At 40.2% G+C, this 7,813-nt stretch overlaps 1 pseudogene; it reads left to right on the top strand.

Annotated features, from left to right (window-relative positions):
- The first annotated feature begins 5,619 nt into the window (after positions 1–5,619).
- Positions 5,620–7,556, top strand: LOC144828225 (major facilitator superfamily domain-containing protein 10 pseudogene; annotated as a pseudogene).
- The last annotated feature ends 257 nt before the right edge of the window (positions 7,557–7,813 follow it).

Genomic DNA, 7,813 nt, shown 5'->3' with positions numbered 1-7,813 from the left:
TATTATCGTTCAGAACAAACTGCACCCATGTTAAGTTACCATTATTACCTTCTTATTGGTATTATCGTTCAGAACAAACTGCACCCAGATCAGTCAAGGCCTAGCCAGTCCCTGTCACTGCAACTCTGTAATCCCGCTCCACATTCATGTTGTCTTAGCGTTCTTACCATAATTCAAATATTGCCTTGATAGTCTAAGTGTATTTTACTCAAAAACAGATACTCCCTATAGGTCCCTATTCTCCGCCTAGCTATCTGGCCGCTTTATTATTCATAGAGACTAATGTCGTTTTTCCCGAGTTTTTGTTTAGTGGCTTACCTTGAGTGCTCGAACCGGCCTCCCTGCTCCTATCTCCTGGCAGGACTTCCGCTTGTTGTTTCTTCAATTTCACACGTAAGGGAATAGTCCTAGTCCGTCCGTTTTGGGTTTTTATGCAACCTGACCTCTCATTGGCCGCCTTTTTTCTCATGCGCTGATTGGACCCCCAGCGTCCAATCGGAGTATCGTAGTCACGGTTACTGAACGCGACTGCAAGCCTTCTCATTGGGTCATTTTCTTAAGGGAGGCTATTCTCATTGGATGATATCTGTAACGCGTTTCCAAGGGGATGTCAGTATGCGTCACGTTGATCCGTGTTCGTATACCAAGACAAAACCCTGATCGGGCTTCTTTATACTACAAAATAATTGGTCCAAAGTTTCAAAGTCGGAAAAGGGTCGTATATGTTATCGAACGTCTCTGTGCATAGTTTCTCATTCGATTGTTTGAAAAGGATGTAGGAGATCCTGTCATTGGTTGCTATTACAGTTGTATTGCCCAGAGCATCTAAAGACCCGTATCTTTGCCGTTTGTTTGGCAATAATGCAAACACGATTCCTTGCCTTTTCTTGCTCGTGTTGTTGTATCTTTTTCATATTTATCGGAAGGTACAGCAGACTTTGCTAGTTGTTAGCTAATATTTTCTTTGTTTGTTTGAAATAGTAGGGCTTAGTTTTCTATTCTATGGATTATTCCCCTGTTTACAAGATATTATCCTCAGTTGCTTAATATGCACCATTCTGAAGTGGAGGTGAATCTGCATAGCGAGCATTTCCTTTCAAGCTCGGGACAAGTCACATCACTTGCATCCATATGTTCGAATAGTCACCTCATTTTCGTACACCATGAAATACATAGAGCTATTGCCATTTCTCAATAGATATTATATATTTGTTTTTAATCTGTCAAACAGCTAAACACCAGGCTACACTCCACATCTTTTTGGTTTTCCTAGAAGGTGATTTTTTTTGATATTTGTATACCATACCTATTCTTCAGTAGTTTCCATCATTTGATAATTTTCTCCCAGTCCTCTCTTGAGTTTAAACCAACTCTCACACTGTTAAACGTGGACATGTAGAATTGCTCCCTTTTTTTTCTCTTATTGTCTAAATTGCCACCTCTCTTGCTGCCTGTAATTTTCTCCAATCCACACCACTTTAAGTCCTCAATGCGATGGCCAGCAGTTCGCCAATGGTCAGTTAATGGAGCTCCTATTTAGTTTGTTCTTATAGCTGATCGGTGTTCATTTAGCCGTAACCTGATCTCTCTAGAGGTCTCGCCCACATATGATTTGTGACAGGGACATTGGATCAGGTAGATTAAGTTCTTGGTTCTACAGTTTATAAAACTTTTGATATTTGTCAATCTATCATTCACTTTAATCTGATTGCCCTTGATAATGCTGGTACAATTTACACAACCCAAACAAGGGTGTGTGCCTGTTGGTAATGGGGTTTCATACAGTGTCAGTTGTGAATTTTTGGTTTTATCTCTATATGTATGGACAAGAGAGTTCCTGATGGTTTTATTCCTCCTATACGAAAAAATAGGTTTTGGAATTGGAATATCTGTTTTATCCACCACCAGGTGCCAGTTCCTGTTTATGATATTCTTAACCTTATGGCTGACTTGTGAAAAATTAGTCACAAACATAATTGGTTGTTGATTTTTCTGGATTTCATTTTTTGTGACAAACAGGTTGTCCCTATTGAAATATTTTGCCCGTTTATAGGCGTGTCTGATCATCCTTTTGGGGTAACCCCTGTCTATAAACTTAGTTTTCAATTTAGCTGCATGTATTTCAAAATCTTGCATAGAGGTGCAGTTTCTTTTTAACCGCAGGAATTGGCCAAATGGAATATTGTTCTTCTGCGATGATGGGTGGTTGCTATCAAAATGCAGCATGCTATTCCTATCTGTGGGCTTAGTATATAATTCCACTGTGAGATATCCCTCTGTATTTTTGATGATAATGTCCAGGAATTCCACATAGTGTTTACTGGTATGAGATGTAAATTTAAGATTATCATCGCCCAGGTTGAGCCAAATTAGGAATTCTTTGAGACCATCCATGTCTCCTGTCCATATGAAAAATATATCATCTATATACCGACCCCATTCAGAGATATTCTCATAGAATGGGGCCGAAGGGTTATAGATGTGTTTGTCCTCAAATTTAGAGACATATAGGCAGGCTAAACTTGGGGCACATGTAGCCCCCATGCTGGTCCCCTTTACTTGTCTGAAGAGATCTTCATTAAATAAAAAAATATTGTTTTTGAGGATCACTGTGATGCAATCTATAATAAAAGTCTGATGATCTGTAAGATCCTGTTGGTTTCCACTAAGGATCTCTTCCATGATCTCGATGGTACTATCCTGAGGGATATTAGTGTACAGTGCTTCGATGTCGAGAGTCACTAACACTTGTGTGTCTTGGTTGAACCTAAGTCCTTCTACCTTCTTAATCATAGAGGTGGTATCCTTGATATATGCTTTTTGTTGTTGTACCAAGGGTTGAAGGAAAACTTCCACATATTTACTAAGGGGCTCGGTGAGAGATCCTATACATGATACTATAGGTCTCATCGGGGGATCACAAAGGTCTTTGTGTACCTTAGGTAGGCCATACAGTGCCGGAATTAAGGGATCTGTATTCATCATAAATGCTAGTTCTTCTTCGCATATTATATCTTCATCTTTGGCGAGTCTTAACATTCTACCTTTTTCTTCCTTCAGGGTATTCCACTCCTCCCTGCTCGATTTTCTGTAATGTTCCCTCTTTTCCAACAGTCTATACATCCTGTTATTATAATCATCACTATTCATTAGCACAATACTACCCCCTTTGTCTGCTGGTTTCACTGTCAATGTTTCGTCTTGTTCAAGTAGTGCCAGTGCTCTTTTTTCCTCCTTACTTAAATTAAAGGGTGTCCAAATCTTTTGTTTTAGAAGGTTGTCTACACTCTTATCTACAGATCTCTCAAAGGCTTCTACGTCTTTATGTACTACATTAAGTGACGGAGTCCAAGTGGATTTATTTTTCAGACCCGATTTATTATGGACCGGTGGTCTTTCCTTACCATTGAAGAAGATTTGAAGTCTGACTTTTCTAAAGAAATTCTGTAAGTCCCTCTCTAGGGCATATCTGTCTACATGAGAGCAAATTGCATAGCCAAGGCCTTTTTCGAGTAGTTTAGTCTCAATGGGAATTAGCTGATGATCTGATAAATTAATCACCGCTGCTTTTTGAGTATTGGCTAATCCCATTGTTTCTGGCTCCTGGTTCTTGGACGTTGAGGGTGTTGGGCTTGTTGGTTGTAGTTGTTGCGGCCTCTCCCTCTCCCTCGCTGTTGGCCAAATGTTTGGTTGCGTTTCTCTAAAAAAGATAAGCCTTCTTTTGTAGCTGATTGTTGTTTGTTCGATTCGCTACTTTTATTTCTATCATTCATTTGTTCTCCCTCTGAGTCTGTACTCGAATAGGAAGAATCGAAAAACCTCACTCTTTTCCTGGGAGCATTTCTTGGTTGGTTCTGCCACTGCCTACGGGGTTGGAATTGTTCCCTAGGGCGTTCGTAAAAGTCCTTCTGTAGGTAGGGATATACAAATTCGGGGTTATAGTTTTCGATGTCTTTTTTAAGTTTGTTGCTCTTTTTCTTAATCAAGTATTCACTATACCCCGCTACATCGTTCTGGATTTCCTCTAGTTTAGCTTTAGCGTCTTCTAAAGCTGAACTCTCCTGCAGTTGGCTCTCTAATTCCTCTATCTCTTTTCGTTCAATGACCAGAAATTCATTCGCTGTCTCTATTATTAGTAGAATCCAATCCCTACTACAACGATTGGCCACCAGTGTCCATCTTTCAATAAATTTCCTGTCTGTTATGAAAATCCCCGGCTCATTCGTGACCTGAAGGCCCTTGGGTATGATCCCATTTTTACAGTACTCAACTAAGAACTCCGCGTGGAGTTCCGCCCTTACTACTTTCTTTTTTAAGTTCCATAGCTTTTCCCATTGTTCTTCATCAGATTTATCCAACCTCACTGTGGTGGTGTTTCTTGTTTTACCATTAATGAGTTTGTTGAATTGGTCTTCGGAAAAGCTATATGTTTTAATCCCTTCCATTTTTAATCTCAATTATACCTTTATTATAATCAAAGTCTTTTTCAAATTTTTATTTATATATTTTTTTTATTATTAAGGGTATGTTCGAATTTACCCTGTTCTTTGCTTTTACTTGCAGTGGTATTATATCAATCGTACCTTAATGCTAATTTGCAGTGAAAAACGAAACCTCCTCAGCTCACGAGCCGAGTGAATTAAAATGAAAAAGGAAGGAGGACCCCTCACGTGTGAAATTGAAGAAACAACATGCGGAAGTCCTGCCAGGAGATAGGAGCAGGGAGGCCGGTTCGAGCACTCAAGGTAAGCCACTAAACAAAAACTCGGGAAAAACGACATTAGTCTCTATGAATAATAAAGCGGCCAGATAGCTAGGCGGAGAATAGGGACCTATAGGGAGTATCTGTCTTTGAGTAAAATACACTTAGACTATCAAGGCAATATTTGAATTATGGTAAGAACGCTAAGACAACATGAATGTGGAGCGGGATTACAGAGTTGCAGTGACAGGGACTGGCTAGGCCTTGACTGATCTGGGTGCAGTTTGTTCTGAACGATAATACCAATAAGAAGGTAATAATGGTAACTTAACATGGGTGCAGTTTGTTCTGAACGATAATACCAATAAGAAGGTAATAATGGTAACTTAACATGGGGCAAAGAGTAGTAATGTATAGGGAACTCAGTACCAATACTAAGAATAATAATGAAGCTTAAGAGATAATCGGTATAATAATAATCAAAATTAATTATATGCAATGAATACTTCCACAGAAAAAATTCGTGAGGTCAACCCCGAATTCGTTCATTTTTGATCCCCATTGCATGGTTGTCCCAAGTAATAAGAGGCCCCAGACTGCAAAGTTGGATCATACAACTCCTATGGTGAGTGAAAGGTGTGAATATAATTCTATCATTATAATTTAATTATAACATGTGAATACTGGTAATTTGAACATCAATTCTCAACCTTGTAGGAAGAAGATTCCATACTACCTATATAAAAACGGTGGCTCCTCCTGGCAGACACATACATACAGGATTATTTATTACTAACAGGTTTGTCACATGATAATTCTGAAGCCCTGGTGGGATGGTGTCTTAACAAAGCAAACAAGGGTGGTAAATTCCCCTCTTATATTTACAGACATAAGAGAACCCGTTCCCACATACATAGATGGGATCAAAGAAACTGGGTACATATCCTTCTCGATAGAGGTATGCAAAGACAACGCCCTATAAACGTATAATAATAACAACGATTAATTAGGACTATATTGTTAATGCCCTAATTTCTTATCTAGAAACAGCAGGCACTTGCGAAATTGAAAAAAAAGCACCCTGTGGCCGGACCCCAGTCCAAGAGTCCATAAGACTAATTGATCGACCTAGTGATTTCGAGCTAGGCGCAACCTGAAATAAGGTATGTTAGTGCTCCATAAAAATATGCACTACTACTGTGTCATTACTGTAAGGATACAGCATTGTATCAAGATCCGAGGGAGAGGCAACTAACATCATGTATAACCAATTGCTAGTATAATTGATCTACAGCGTGGTATTGAGTTGAGTTAAAAGATATTAGAATCTGAACATATGTATTTAGATGAATGTAGAATCCTGACAATATTTTTTAAAAAAACACTTTTACGCTGTTTTTGTAACAATAGTACAACCGTGGGAAAAGATATCAGTTTTGTGTAGAAAAGAGAGACTAAACTTGTGCAAGCTTTTGGTGACTGTGGTGGGTTTGATCTCATCCTATGCCATCTGGGCCGTTTCGAGAAGTTTCCTGGTCTTTCTGGTCTCACGTGTGGTTGGAGGTTTGAGTAAAGGGAACGTCAGCCTGTGCACGGCCATCATCGCCGATTTACCCTCGTCGAAGGCCCGCAGCAAGGGAATGGGCCTATGATTGGAGCTTACTTTGCTATGGACACAGCTAGCGGAGAAACTTTCTATGTGCGACCAGCACTACTCGCGCTGCTCTTGGCTACCATCGACCTGTTGTTCATTTTTCTTTTACTTCCAGAGACGCTTCCTAAAGAAAACAGGTTGCCTTCTGTGGCGTCTGGGTTCCATGAAGTTGTAGATTTGATGAGTCCTGTTGCTTTATTTAAGTTCTCTTCAATGACCAGAAGAAAAGACTCCCCTTCAACAGAGCGCCTTCAGAATCTGAAGACCCTGGGCATGGTGTATTTTCTTTATCTCTTTCTGTTTTCTGGCCTGGAATATAACATCAGTTTTCTTACACACCAAAAGTTTAAGTTTAACAGCATGCAGCAAGGCAAGATGTACTTCTTTATTGGAATCACAATGGCGGTCATCCAGGGAGGCTACGCCCGCAGAATTAAACCGGGGACGGAAATCAATGCTGTGACAAGGAGTATGGCGCTTCTCATCCCAGCCTTTTTGTTTATTGGCTATGCGAACGGAATGGTCATGCTGGGAATTGGGCTGTTCCTGTACTCGATTGCTGCTGCCATTGTTGTGCCTTGTCTATCCACTATTGTAGCTACATATGGATCTGTTAGCCAGAAAGGAACTGTCATGGGAATCCTCCGCTCTCTGGGGGCTCTTGCAAGAGCGTTTGGACCAATAATGTCTGCAACAGTGTACTGGTTGACGGGGCCCGAGCTGTGCTTCAGTGTTTGCGCATTGTGTTTCCTACTCCCATTACTACTTCTCGGCAGAATAAAACAGGAGACCAAGGATGAATGACCAAAAACAAAGGGAGAGACAATAGAGATGTCTGTTGCTAGTATATTTTCCAAAGAAATGTACAGAAGAACACTCCATTGCTGATCATACACCATGGACATATTAAACAGGAAGGCACTTGAGGTGGAATATCTGGCTGCTAAAACAACTTGCCTTTTCTGTGGCTAATGTCTCCTAAGGTCTGTGTATATATTTCTATAATGGTAATCTGTCACTAACTGCCTTTACTTCTCGTGCATTACTGAACATTGGTATACAAAAGTGCTGCTCAGATGCAACTACAACTCTACACAGAAGAACATTTGTTTTTTAAGTCTAAATGCCAGACCGCGTGACTCGGCTGTGAATTTAAATTTCAAAGTGACAAAATGCTGCAAGGGCTGGTAACACAGCAGGTTCGGAGAAGATTCACATGGCAAATCACTCCAAAGTTCTTCGTGATTCTCTCATATCTTATTGCTGAGTGTTTACGCATCACTAAGCTGCCTTATCTCCACCCTCCGATGGCTACGCCTGTTCCTTACTATAGCGCCATGAAGCCTCCGGGCGTACGAGCGCTCAACAAATACCAAATAACATTAACATTTTGGAAAAATGGCTGGTAACTTTGTGTTTCCATATGTCTTACTTGTTTAGAATCAGTCCTGATGAAG

This window comes from Lissotriton helveticus, chromosome 4_1 (assembly GCF_964261635.1).
Source record: "Lissotriton helveticus chromosome 4_1, aLisHel1.1, whole genome shotgun sequence".
NCBI classification, from domain to species: Eukaryota; Metazoa; Chordata; class Amphibia; order Caudata; family Salamandridae; genus Lissotriton; species Lissotriton helveticus.
This window is presented reverse-complemented; position numbering and strand designations above follow the sequence as displayed.